Here is an 11,997-nt window from a genome sequence, read left to right as displayed (position 1 = left end):
GTCTTACCTGGGTTTTTGGTTTGTTTGTGTATGGTGCAGAGGTGTGAGTGGGGTGGACCTATTTTATAATTTTGTTTATTTTTGCTCCTAAGTTGGAAATATGGTCGTCAGGGTTTCTGTGGGAGGGTAGGAGTCTGTTTCCACTGTGTCAGGGTGATGATGTTTTGTTCTTTGGTGAAAAAGAAGGGTGGATGTTGCCTCTTAGTTGAAAACAAATAGAGGAGGTGATGTATATCTGAAGGTCAGGGGCTGGTTGTAGAGTTCTTGGTCTTTTGATGAGTTCTTGGTCTTTTGATGAAAAAAACTTGGTTGAGAAGGCTTGGAGTAGGTGGGTCTTGATTTCTTCATCGTTCTAGTTGTTTCTCAGGGGTAGAAGTGTGTGTTGGTGGAGGTCTCAGGAGTGATGTCCTACAGAGGTTTGTTAGAGCTATTTTAGGTTGTATTAAATCTAATGATTATTTTTAACCTGTTCACCATCAAACCATTTCACAGAGAGGTATACTGGGTGTAGAATCAACACCCCTAGAAAAGGCCTGATTTGAGATGATCCCGGTTAATTTAAAGGGATAAAAATTTCCTTGGCTTGCTGCGTCCAGATCCCCCGTCAGGCAATGCAGCGGTGACTGGCAAGTGTTTGTTTGTCTAGTTTTGAGTCGGTTGATCCACTTCCATCTCTGACACGTGGAAGCCGAAGGGGGGGAAGGGAGGGGTGTGCACTCCACACATGTGCGCGCGGTCCGGGTGGGTCCGGGTGCGGCCGGCCAAAGTAGTAGGCCCCATGGTTGCCCACTTGTAGATTAACCCGTTGGTTGGGTTAAAATACTGTCTGTCAGTAGGTTTTAGGTTTAGGTATAGTTTTAAGAGTGGTTAAGGTTAGGGTTAAGGTTAGGGTAAGGTATAGTTTTTTAGAATGGTTAAGGTTAGGTTTAGGTAAGGGTTAGGGTTAAGGTTAGGGTTAGGGTTAGGGTTAGGGTTTAGGGTTAGGGTTTAGGGTTAGGTAAGGGTTTTTTAGAGTGGTTAAGGTTAGAGTTAGGTTTAGGGTTAGGGTTAGGTATAGTATTTCAGAATGGTTTAGTTTTAGGTAAGTCTGTCAACTCAACTTAGGATCAGGCAAAACCCTTGAGTTGCGTACCTTATGCAGGTCCGGTCCTCGGTTGGTTGCCATGTGTCCATGTCGAGTGGTATGGTCATGATGTCTAGGTCCGCTATGTCAACGGAAGTGGAAAGCATAGTGCAACTTAGGAGTTTACTCTCTTTCGGATCCTTCTTTTTTGGCTCCATGTTGTCTATGTATTTACTTCAGTGTTCGTCAGTCTTTGGTCCTGGATGTTTTCAATCATGTGTGTAATTAGGAGTTATTCCCTTCCAGGATCCTAATTCCAAATTAACCCATGTCTAGTCAAATCCAGCTGGTCTGTATGGGTATACTCGGCGTAGGATCAGGCAAAACCATTGAGTTGCGTACCTTATGCAGGTCCGGACCTCAGTCGGTTGCCATGTGTCCCTGTCAAGTGGTCAGTCTTTGAACTACCAGTGGTTTGAGCAGACAAAAAAAACAGAAGGCAAGCCCTCTATACGGTTGTCATGCATCCGCCCTTTGAGTTTCGTCCTGTGTTTCGGTAGGTGTATGGAGGGTTAGGGTTAGGGTTAGGGTTAGGTAAGGGTTTTTTAGAGTGGTTAAGGTTAGAGTTAGGTTTAGGGTTAGGTATAGTATTTCAGAATGGTTTAGGTTTAGGTAAGTCTGTCAACTCAACTTAGGATCAGGCAAAACCCTTGAGTTGCGTACCTTATGCAGGTCCGGTCCTCGGTTGGTTGCCATGTGTCCATGTCGAGTGGTATGGTCATGATGTCTAGGTCCGCTATGTCAACGGAAGTGGAAAGCATAGTGCAACTTAGGAGTTTACTCTCTTTCGGATCCTTCTTTTTTAGCTCCATGTTGTCTATGTATTTACTTCAGTGTTCGTCAGTCTTTGGTCCTGGATGTTTTCAATCATGTGTGTAATTAGGAGTTATTCCCTTCCAGGATCCTAATTCCAAATTAACCCATGTCTAGTCAAATCCAGCTGGTCTGTATGGGTATACTCGGCGTAGGATCAGGCAAAACCATCGAGTTGCGTACCTTATGCAGGTCCGGACCTCAGTCGGTTGCCATGTGTCCCTGTCAAGTGGTCAGTGTTTGAACTACCAGTGGTTTGAGCAGACAAAAAAACAGAAGGAAAGCCCTCTATACGGTTGTCATGCATCCGCCCTTTGAGTTTCGTCCTGTGTTTCGGTAGGTGTATGGAGGGTTTAGGAATCGGCAAACCTTCTCTGGCTTACGTATGAAACGTCCGGCAGTAGTAGAAGTTAATTGGGTGTTTCCATCCCCACCATCTCAGTCGTAAGTGATTCAGTGGTTTTGGGTGATAGTGACCAGTGAAGTTACTCCCTTCCAGGATCGTAACGTCTCCAGAGGTATATCCTCCCTAGACAGTGAATTTGTTCGTAGTCCAGGTCAAACAAGTGGATCGGTTGTCCAGGCTAAGTACGGCGGGGTAAGGGATCCACCCAGGGGAATTATTCCGTTGGATCCAATTCTCCGCCAGACATTATCTGGGCACCCCAGGGATTACACGGCCAATGCGAGTCCTCCAGCCGCAGCGCCTGACCCAAAGCTACTGTCCGTCAGTAGGTTTTAGGTACTGTCTGTCAGTAGGTTTTAGGTTTAGGTATAGTTTTAAGAGTGGTTAAGGTTAGGGTTAAGGTTAGGGTAAGGTATAGTTTTTTAGAATGGTTAAGGTTAGGTTTAGGTAAGGGTTAGGGTTAAGGTTAGGGTTAGGGTTAGGGTTTAGGGTTAGGTAAGGGTTTTTTAGAGTGGTTAAGGTTAGAGTTAGGGTTAGGGTTAGGGGTTAGGGGTTAGGGTTAGGGTTAGGGTTAGGGTTAGGGTTAGGGTTAGTGTTAGGGTTAGAGGGTTAGGGTTAGGGTTAGGGTTAGGGTTAGGGTTAGGTTTCTAGTTTTGAGTCGGTTGATCCACTTCCATCTCTGACACGTGGAAACCGGAGGGGGGAAGGGAGGGGTTGCACTCCACATCATATACGCGCGGGTCGGAGGGTACGGGCGCGGCCGGCCAAAGTCGTAGGCCCCATGGTAGCCCACTTGTAGATTAACCCGTTGGTTGGGTTAAAGGACTGTCTGTCTGTAGGGTTAGGGTTAGGTAAGGTTTTAGAATGGTTAAGGTTAGGGTTTGGGGTTAGGGTAAGATATGGTTTTTTTGAAAGAAGGGTTAAGGTTAGGGTTAAGTTTAGGTATGGGTTTTGGGATGGTTAAGGTTAGGGTTAGGGTTAGGGTAAGGTATAGAAGAGGTTAAGTTTAGGTAGGTCTGTCAACTCAACTTAGGATCAGGCAAAGCCCTTGAGTTGCGTACCTTATGCAGGTCCGGTTCTCGGTTGGTTGCCATGTGTCCATGTCGAGTAGTATGGTCATGATGTCCGGGTCTGCTGTGTCGACGGAAGTGGAAAGCATAGTGCAACCTAGGAGTTTTACTCTCTTTCGGATCCTTCTTTTTTAGCTCCATGTTGTCTATGTATTCACTTCAGTGTTCGTCAGTCTTTGGTCCTGGATGTTTTCAATCATGTGTATGATTGGGAGTTATTCCCTTCCAGGATCCTAATTCCCAATCAACCCATGTCTAGTCGAATCCAGCTGGTCTGTATGGGTATACTCGGCGTAGGATCAGGCAAAACCATTGAGTTGCGTACCTTGTGCAGGTCCGGACCTCAGTCGGTTGCCATGTGTCCCTGTCAAGTGGTCAGTCTATAACCGCCAGTGGTTTGAGCAGACAGACACCCAGAAGGCGAGCCCTCTATACGGTTGTCATGCATCCGCCCCTGGAGTCACGTCCTGTGTTACGGTCGGTGTATGGAGGGTTTAGAAGCCGGCAAACCTTCTCTGGCTTACGTATGAAACGTCCGGCAGTAGTAGAAGTTAATTGGGTGCTTCCATCCACACCATCTCAGTTGTAGGTAATTCAGAGTTTTTGGGTAATAGTGACCAGTGGAATTACTCCCTTCCAGGATCGTAACGTTTCCAGAGGTATATCATCCCTAGACAGTGAACTGGTACGTAGTCCAGGTAAAAAAATGGTTCGGTTGTCCAGGCTAAGTGCGGCGGGGTAGGGGGTCCCCAGTAGGAATTTCCTCTGTGGGGTCCGATACCTCGCCAGACATTATCTGGGCACCCCAGGGGTTATTCGGCAGACGCGATCCTCCAGCCGCAGCGCATAACCCAAAAGCCCCTCTTTTGGGTATCCCAACCCGCTAGGACCAAACACGCGCTACTGAACCTACTGCCAATCCAGATCTAATCTGGGGTAGATAGTGGTCCAGCGCGTTACGTGAGTCTCCCGTGTGTAAGGGGGCTTGGGAGGGTTGAGCCGATAGGTCTGCCAACAGGCCCCAGAGGGGTCCCGAAGGAGTCCGGTCGCTACCATTTCCTCCGGTCTTCTTGCTTGGTGTATGGTCGGGCCTAGTTTGCTTAGGGTCTGCTCGCTGCGGGGGAGTCGACAAAGCCGTGCCCCCAGAGTAGTTGGAGAAAAAAGGTTCTCGTCCGTTGGGGGTGCTGGTGGGTATCTTCAGTGAGGTAGAGTTGGAAGGATGGTGAGATGGTGAGGGTTCTTGGTAAATAACATAAAGATATTTAGATTTCTATTTTATAGTTTCTTTGCATCAAAGGGTCCATGGTCATGGTAACCCTGAGTTCAAGAAAGCGGGGAAAAAAAAGATATACTTATATATAAATATATAGTTATATATCTTTTTTTTTTTTTTTTTTTTTTTTTTTTTTTTTTTTTTTTTTTTTTTTTTTTTTTAAATAAAAAGGAAAGTATTTCTTGAGAGTCCATGGGCATGGTAACTCTATGGTGCTATTTGAAGATCTGTTTTTTGTGGTCTTAATGACCCCCTATCTGTTGTATGGGATGTGGGGTGTGTAAGGTGCAGGTGCAGTGTCTGTCCAGTCGTTCCTCCGTTGTACTGAAGGCCTCAGTAATGGTCCAGTCGTGGTGGTGGTATAGGGCCTGGAGGTTCCCGGGAGTAGTAATTCGTCCCTCTGGTTTATAATGTGAGGTGGCTGCTGACCAGGGAGTCCTTGAGATTTTTGTTCCGTTTGAAGGCCAGGATGGGTGTGTGGAGAGGGAGTAGTTGTTTGTGCTGGAGTCTTTGCTGGATGATAGTAGTCATTCGGAGGCCGGGTGAGTTGTAGGTTGTAATGATGGGTAGGATCCGGTGGTTTCCTTTGTTTGGTCCCGGGTGTGGGTGTCTCCTGGTGTAGTGTTTAGTAAGGTGGGGAGGTTGTGGTCCGTAGCTGCCCAATCGTTGATGATTTTTTTGATGCCCTTTGATTGGAGTGGAGGATTGTGCTGGTCCCCGAGTAGTGATTCGTTGGCCAGGCGTTTTCGTGGCTTGGTAATCTTCCGTTCCTGTGGCTTAGCATGCCGTTCCTCCCTGGTTTGGGTGTGGGATGGCACGGAAGGATCAGAAGCCACCTGGGCACTCGCTGCCTGTGCCTGGTCCCTTGTAGTCCTGTTTGGGCTAAGATTTCGGGGTGGTTCAGCAGGTTTTGTTTTAACCGGAAGGGACCCACCCTGGTCAGGGTATGGATAGGTCTCTGGGTACCCTGGTATGGTAGAGGTGAGTGGCTTGTTGTGGGAGGTGTCCTGGTAGTTCTCTGTTGGATAGGGGAAATATTTGTCTCTGGAGTGGTGGTGTTAGATGATTCCGGGAGAGGGGAAGTGGAATCTTCCTTCAGAGGGTATCGTCCCGATGTGGGGTGTCCGTGGGTCCGTGGAGAAGGAGAGGGTCTGCTGGTGTGTGCCCTCTGTAGGGTGGTATCCCCCTCGTCCTCACTGTGAGGTTGGCAGTGGGTGAGTGGTAGTTGGAATGGGCTGTAGTCTCTCGTAGGCCAATTCCCGTAGAATTTGGGGAGTGAGTCCCTGATGTCCTGTAACAAGTAGTCCCGGAGTGGTTCGCTGAGGAGTTTCTGGGCCCATGTAACCCCTAAATACCAGGCTTCCTGCCAGTCAGGGCAGGATGAAGTGTTGTAGAGTATGGTGTATTTGTGGGATAGTTCCTCCCTGTAGTGCTGTTCTAGGATCTGGTGGCTGGTTTGGATCCAAAGTGAAGATGCTGTAGCGAGAGCCGCTAGGGTGGTGTCAGATGCTCCTGATGGTGTGAAGGTAGCCGTAAGCGTTCTGGTCTGGTGGAGGTAGCCCGGAGGTAGCTGGTTGTCCGAGAGGTAAAAGCTGATCATCTCCATGTGGTGTCTGGCTCTAATCAGCTTGGAGAGTGACCGTGCTGTAGAGTAGGCGTTGGGGGGGATAGGTGGGGCCCCAGTGGTGTGGTGTTCCTCCGCTTTGTTGTTGGTTGGTGAGACCAGGTTAACCTGGTGGTTAGGGGTGGTGTCCCTAGGGGTTTTCTCATCTGCTGGGCTACCTGTCCCCTTAGGAGTAGTGCTGCGTGTAGGAGGTCCGGTCCTGTGGAGCCATGTGGTTGAAGGTGTGGGTTGGGGTGGGGTAGATGAGCCCCTTTTGGTCTGCTGGTTGGGTCCGGGACGTAGAGTGCCAGCTTGTTAGTCTTGGGGGTGCTGTGGGGTGGTGGTGTTCCGTAGGAGGGGGGAGTAGGAGTTCCAGAAGGGGGGGTGGGGTTCTGGGTGGAAGGTCTGAGGTGGATCTTCTGGAGGTCCTGGAGTGGGGTGGTATGAGGTAGGATGTAGAGTGGGGTGGTCTGGTGGGGATGGCATCAGGAGATGTGTCTTTGTGCCCCTGATGTAATGGTGTAGGGGTGTAGTCCTCCGGTGGTTTTGGTCCTATGGAGACCGTGGAGGGGTGCTGTCTGGTGGGAGAGAAGGTCCATTGGTGTGGGATGTTTCCCCCGCTGTGTAGAAGCTTTGGAGAAATGTTCATTATGTGGCGTTTCCATAATGAGCCCAGGCTGCCGGTCGGAGCTGTTTTCGTCCGGTCCCTTGGTGCGTATCTTGCGGATTTGTTCCGAGAGTCCGTATAGATCATTAAGACCCGTCGCGATTGTGGGGCTAGTCTAGATGTAGAGTGGGGGGTCTGAATAGTCCTCGCAGTCCCCAGAGTCTGCGTTGTCCCGTAGATCAGCCATGTGTGGTGTGTACCTATGTGAAAACTAAAAGTAAGGGAAGAGAAAAGTACAAAGAAAATTGAGTAGCCAAAAAGAGTTACCCCCGAAGTCTGTGTGGGACCTGTCCTCTTTACAGCTACACAACAGATCTAGGGGAAACCCAGCCACGACGCGTTTCTGCCTTGCTCGGCTTCATCAGGTGGCAGAGAGGAAAAAAAGTGCAAAAAGGAGCACTGGGTCGTAATGCGGTAAAAAAGCCGCATTATGGACCGGAAAAAATAGGGTGTGTGTGGGTGTATGTGAGTGGTAGAGTCTCGGTGGTCTGGAAGGTCTATGAAGGTCTGTAGGAGTATCAGCTGGAGTTTGGGTCCTGATGAGGTATCTTTTTGGGGGGGAGGGCGAGTCGTAGGAGTCCGGTCGTTCAGGTGAGATGCTTGTGGGGAGTGTAGAATATCAGCCGGTGTCTGGGTCCCAGTGAGGTGTCCCTTTAGGGGTTGGTATATAGTTGGGGTCCGGTAGATCCTTGAGGGGAGAGGTGGTCTGGGTAGAGTGCAGGCTTGGGTCTTTATCCAGTAGATCTGTGGGGAGAGGTTCGTCTTGGTAGAGTCCAGGCTGGGGTCTGTGTCCAGTAGGTCAGTGGAGGAGAGGAGGAGAGGAGGTCTTCTGCAGGTTTCCAGCTTGAGTCTTGTATCCAGTAGAAGGCTTCTCTGGGGATCCGTGGATCCTAATGATGCTGAGACTGAGGGGTGCTCCTCTTTTTATGTGAAAAACTGGGGGTGTGGTTTAGGCCAGGGGTCCAATCATGAGATGGCACAAGGTGTGCATGCGGTGTGCACGTGAAGGCCTGTTGGAGTTTGGTCCAATGAGATCTTCCCTTTGTTTGAGTGAGGCGTCTGTTCGTCTGTAAGGTGTAGGGGAGCCTTTGTCATAGAAACCAATGCGAAGGATGGAACTTTGCTTTTGGGGTGCTGTATAGGATGTGGGGTGTCCGTGGGTCCGTGGAGAAGGAGAGGGTCTGCTGGTGTGTGCCCTCTGTAGGGTGGTATCCCCCTCGTCCTCACTGTGAGGTTGGCAGTGGGTGAGTGGTAGTTGGAATGGGCTGTAGTCTCTCGTAGGCCAATTCCCGTAGAATTTGGGGAGTGAGTCCCTGATGTCCTGTAACAAGTAGTCCCGGAGTGGTTCGCTGAGGAGTTTCTGGGCCCATGTAACCCCTAAATACCAGGCTTCCTGCCAGTCAGGGCAGGATGAAGTGTTGTAGAGTATGGTGTATTTGTGGGATAGTTCCTCCCTGTAGTGCTGTTCTAGGATCTGGTGGCTGGTTTGGATCCAAAGTGAAGATGCTGTAGCGAGAGCCGCTAGGGTGGTGTCAGATGCTCCTGATGGTGTGAAGGTAGCCGTAAGCGTTCTGGTCTGGTGGAGGTAGCCCGGAGGTAGCTGGTTGTCCGAGAGGTAAAAGCTGATCATCTCCATGTGGTGTCTGGCTCTAATCAGCTTGGAGAGTGACCGTGCTGTAGAGTAGGCGTTGGGGGGGATAGGTGGGGCCCCAGTGGTGTGGTGTTCCTCCGCTTTGTTGTTGGTTGGTGAGACCAGGTTAACCTGGTGGTTAGGGGTGGTGTCCCTAGGGGTTTTCTCATCTGCTGGGCTACCTGTCCCCTTAGGAGTAGTGCTGCGTGTAGGAGGTCCGGTCCTGTGGAGCCATGTGGTTGAAGGTGTGGGTTGGGGTGGGGTAGATGAGCCCCTTTTGGTCTGCTGGTTGGGTCCGGGACGTAGAGTGCCAGCTTGTTAGTCTTGGGGGTGCTGTGGGGTGGTGGTGTTCCGTAGGAGGGGGGAGTAGGAGTTCCAGAAGGGGGGGTGGGGTTCTGGGTGGAAGGTCTGAGGTGGATCTTCTGGAGGTCCTGGAGTGGGGTGGTATGAGGTAGGATGTAGAGTGGGGTGGTCTGGTGGGGATGGCATCAGGAGATGTGTCTTTGTGCCCCTGATGTAATGGTGTAGGGGTGTAGTCCTCCGGTGGTTTTGGTCCTATGGAGACCGTGGAGGGGTGCTGTCTGGTGGGAGAGAAGGTCCATTGGTGTGGGATGTTTCCCCCGCTGTGTAGAAGCTTTGGAGAAATGTTCATTATGTGGCGTTTCCATAATGAGCCCAGGCTGCCGGTCGGAGCTGTTTTCGTCCGGTCCCTTGGTGCGTATCTTGCGGATTTGTTCCGAGAGTCCGTATAGATCATTAAGACCCGTCGCGATTGTGGGGCTAGTCTAGATGTAGAGTGGGGGGTCTGAATAGTCCTCGCAGTCCCCAGAGTCTGCGTTGTCCCGTAGATCAGCCATGTGTGGTGTGTACCTAAGAAAATTGAGTAGCCAAAAAGAGTTACCCCCGAAGTCTGTGTGGGACCTGTCCTCTTTACAGCTACACAACAGATCTAGGGGAAACCCAGCCACGACGCGTTTCTGCCTTGCTCGGCTTCATCAGGTGGCAGAGAGGAAAAAAAGTGCAAAAAGGAGCACTGGGTCGTAATGCGGTAAAAAAGCCGCATTATGGACCGGAAAAAATAGGGTGTGTGTGGGTGTATGTGAGTGGTAGAGTCTCGGTGGTCTGGAAGGTCTATGAAGGTCTGTAGGAGTATCAGCTGGAGTTTGGGTCCTGATGAGGTATCTTTTTGGGGGGGAGGGCGAGTCGTAGGAGTCCGGTCGTTCAGGTGAGATGCTTGTGGGGAGTGTAGAATATCAGCCGGTGTCTGGGTCCCAGTGAGGTGTCCCTTTAGGGGTTGGTATATAGTTGGGGTCCGGTAGATCCTTGAGGGGAGAGGTGGTCTGGGTAGAGTGCAGGCTTGGGTCTTTATCCAGTAGATCTGTGGGGAGAGGTTCGTCTTGGTAGAGTCCAGGCTGGGGTCTGTGTCCAGTAGGTCAGTGGAGGAGAGGAGGAGAGGAGGTCTTCTGCAGGTTTCCAGCTTGAGTCTTGTATCCAGTAGAAGGCTTCTCTGGGGATCCGTGGATCCTAATGATGCTGAGACTGAGGGGTGCTCCTCTTTTTATGTGAAAAACTGGGGGTGTGGTTTAGGCCAGGGGTCCAATCATGAGATGGCACAAGGTGTGCATGCGGTGTGCACGTGAAGGCCTGTTGGAGTTTGGTCCAATGAGATCTTCCCTTTGTTTGAGTGAGGCGTCTGTTCGTCTGTAAGGTGTAGGGGAGCCTTTGTCATAGAAACCAATGCGAAGGATGGAACTTTGCTTTTGGGGTGCTGTATAGGATGTGGGGGTCCCAGAGGTGTGAGGTTGATTTTAGGTAAGACTAGAAGTCTTAAGGGTCAGGATGAGCAAAACGTGGAGTTTCTGTGATGAGTAGAAGTATATTAGATCCTCCTCTGAGAAAGTAGTGTTTGACCTCTGTGTCTCCATTGACTTGTGTGTTAGCTTCGGGAGCGGTCTGCTCTTGTTGAGGGTTTGGGCCTAGAAGGAACCCAAGAAGAGGTTCTGTAGTTTCAGGAGGAGTTGAGGGTAGGGTGGACATCTGTGGGATTCGGATGAGACTATAGTGGAGTTTCTAGGTGACCCATAGGTCTGTCTGTAGGCTTTCAAAAGTGGTGGACATCTTTTTCCGTCTTTTTGGAGTTTGCGTAAGAGTGCCGAAGGAGCGATGTAGAGTTGAGGTGAAGATCGTGAACTCTGGTCATTTCCAGGTGTGTGGGGAACTTATAACCTAGTTTCTTTGTTAAGGGGTAGTGTTAGGTAGTGTTTCTGGGGGGTAGTTTCAGTTTGGCCAGCTGGGAAGTGTTGCTAAACTTGTCGTCTTTAGTTGGTGCTTTTTAGCGGAGTATAGCTTCCATCGCGTTTTCGTCCATTTGGGATCCTGGGTATATAGTAGATTTGGCCGTGTTGTCCAGTTAACGTCCACTTGGGGAATGGGAGGTACGGGTCCAGAAAAACTTTTTTGGCTGTTTCCAGTGATGTTTGTCCTCCGAAGATGATGGGACCACTCCAGTAGGGGAGAGACTTACCTGGGGGGAGGGGGGAATACTTACCTGGGGGAGGGTCTGGTGTCGGATGTTGGTATTATCCTGGGTTTTTGGTATGTGGGTGTATGGTGCAGGGGTGTGAGTGTGGTGGGCCTATATTGTAATTTGTATTATTTTGCTCCTAAGTTGGAAATATGGTCGTCAGGATGGGTAAAAAAATCCTCTTTAGTGGAAAAAGGTAAAATCTTTGAGTAGGAGTCTTCTTTTGTTGAAGGGGGGGGGGGGGGGGGAAATTCTTCTTGTTGAAAAAGAAGGGGGGGGGGGGGGGGGTCTTTGAAAAAAATCCTCTTTGGTAGAAAAAGGTAGAATCTTTGAGTAGGGGTCTTCTTTTGTTGAAGGGGGGGGGGGGGGGGGAATTCTTCTTGTTGAAAAAAAGGGGGGGGGGGGGTGGTCTTTGAGAGAAATCTTCTTTAGTAGAGAAAGGTAGAATCTTTGAGTAGGGGTCTTCTTTTGTTGAAGGGGGGGGGGGGGGGGGGGGGGGGGGAAATTCTTCTTGTTGAGAAAAAAAAGGGGTGGGGGGTGTAGTGTTCATCAATAAAAAATGCTTTTGGGTTGTAAAAAAGGTGGTGTGCATCCAGGGGTCAGGAGTAGAGTAGGGTTATTTTAGTTGGTATATAATCTAATGATAATTTTGAACCTGTTCACCATCAAACCAATCCAGAGGGTACAAGGGTTGAGGAAAAAAAACCCTTGTAAAAGGCCGGATTGGGGAGGATCCCAGTCCGTGTAAGGGATAAAATTTCCTTGGCTTGCTGCGTCCATACCCTACATCCGGCAACGCAGCGGTGACTCGCCAAGTGTTTGGTTTCTAGTTTTGAGTCGGTTGATCCACTTCCATCTCTGACACGTGGAAACCGGAGGGGGGAAGGG

At 49.9% G+C, this 11,997-nt stretch overlaps 1 protein-coding gene across 1 annotated transcript in view; it reads left to right on the top strand.

Annotated features, from left to right (window-relative positions):
• Positions 1–878: 878 nt before the first annotated feature.
• LOC118964912 overlaps positions 879–11,997 on the top strand; it is a 14,908-nt gene continuing 3,789 nt past the window's right edge. Inside the window, exon 1 of the mRNA XM_036980621.1 lies at positions 879–924. The gene's annotated coding sequence lies outside the window, so the exon portion shown is untranslated. The remainder of the gene's footprint in view (positions 925–11,997) is intronic.

Source organism: Oncorhynchus mykiss, chromosome 1 (assembly GCF_013265735.2).
Source record: "Oncorhynchus mykiss isolate Arlee chromosome 1, USDA_OmykA_1.1, whole genome shotgun sequence".
Lineage (NCBI taxonomy): Eukaryota > Metazoa > Chordata > Actinopteri > Salmoniformes > Salmonidae > Oncorhynchus > Oncorhynchus mykiss.
Note: the sequence above shows the minus strand (reverse complement) of the source record. Positions and strands in the feature narration are given on the sequence as shown.